The sequence below is a fragment of the Salvelinus sp. IW2-2015 genome, unplaced genomic scaffold (genome assembly GCF_002910315.2).
Source record: "Salvelinus sp. IW2-2015 unplaced genomic scaffold, ASM291031v2 Un_scaffold12627, whole genome shotgun sequence".
NCBI lineage: Eukaryota > Metazoa > Chordata > Actinopteri > Salmoniformes > Salmonidae > Salvelinus > Salvelinus sp. IW2-2015.
In genome coordinates this window covers 1-1,385 of record NW_019953883.1, presented here as the reverse complement: position 1 = coordinate 1,385, position 1,385 = coordinate 1, and the positions used below count along the sequence as shown (strand labels likewise).

The window sequence follows — 1,385 nt, the reverse complement described above, 5'->3', positions numbered from 1 at the left end:
ACCACCACACACACTGAGCCTATTCCCTACATAGTGCACTACTTTAGACCCGGACCCCTATTCCCTACATAGTGCACTACTTTTGACCAGGGCCCTATTCCCTATATAGTCCACTACTTTTGACCAGGGCCCTATTCCCTATATAGTGCACTACTTTTGACCCTGGCCCCTATTCCCTATATAGTCCACTACTTTAGACCAGGGCCCTATTCCCTATATAGTCCACTACTTTTGACCCGGGCCCCTATTCCCTATATAGTGCACTACTTTTGATCTGGGCCCCTATTCCCTATATAGTGCACTACTTTAGACCTGGGCCCCTATTCCATACATAGTGCCCTACTGTAGACCAGAGCCTTATATAGGGAATAGGGTTCCATTTGAAGCACAGAGCTGCAGTCTGTAGTCGACCTGTTGAGTATGACGGGAGGCAGGACATGATCACGTGAAGAGCTGCAGTCTGTAGTCGACCTGTTGAGTATGACGGGAGGCAGGACATGATCACGTGAAGAGCTGCAGTTTCCCTTTGAAGCTGCTCTGGATTTCAGAAAAGYTCACCAGAAGAAAGATGACATGTTCTGTTCTTTTGCCAAGTTATAGGCCTATTGTTTTTGTTGCTCGGCCCTTGGCTGGAGAACGACTGATTATCTTACGCTCTGTTCTATATTCATACAGACCCTTTCAGACTGTTGTACTGGCAGTCACAGACAGTGGTTCATGGTTGGCATTTCTCACCCCCCCAAAAAAACGTTTTTCTTCAGACCAAATATATAATTCTTTCACACCTGTTAGGAGTGTGACCATGTCTCTGTGTATGATGTGTTGTTGACTTCCCCACTGACCTCCACCCCCCCCTTCCCTTCCAGTGGTCTAACCCATGAGGGCCACACCCGTGATGTGGAGCAGGTCTACCTACGTTGTTCCCAGGGTTCCCTCGACTGGCTCTACCCTACAGGGGCCGTCATCGTCAACCTGCGGCCCAACACCCTGTCCCCGGCAGCCGCCCGTCTCTCCGTCTGCATCAAGCCCTCTAGGGACTCCCACGGGGCTAACATCTACCTGGACCGGGCCGGGAAGCTGCGCCTGCTGCTCAGGGAGCAGGACCAGGCCCAGGGGAAGGTGACCTGCTTCAGCATCCAGGAGGGGTCTCTGTTCATAGAGGCCATACCTCACAGAGACATCAGTAAGAGGATCACCTCGTTCCAGTATGAGCTGGTTACAGAGAGGACCGGGGCTGGAGCTGGAGCCTTGACTGGGGTGGAGCCACAAGCACTGTCTGGTAAGATACAATCCTATTGTTGTTGCTTTGGTCATTAAAGGGGAAGTTCAGTATGGCTAAAGCACTGTCTGGTAAGATACACTCCTATTGTTGTTGCTTTGGTCAT

The 1,385-nt window shown here is 50.9% G+C and overlaps 1 pseudogene; it reads left to right on the top strand.

The window, feature by feature from the left end:
* Positions 1–792: 792 nt before the first annotated feature.
* Positions 793–1,366, top strand: LOC112080184 (meteorin-like protein pseudogene; annotated as a pseudogene).
* The last annotated feature ends 19 nt before the right edge of the window (positions 1,367–1,385 follow it).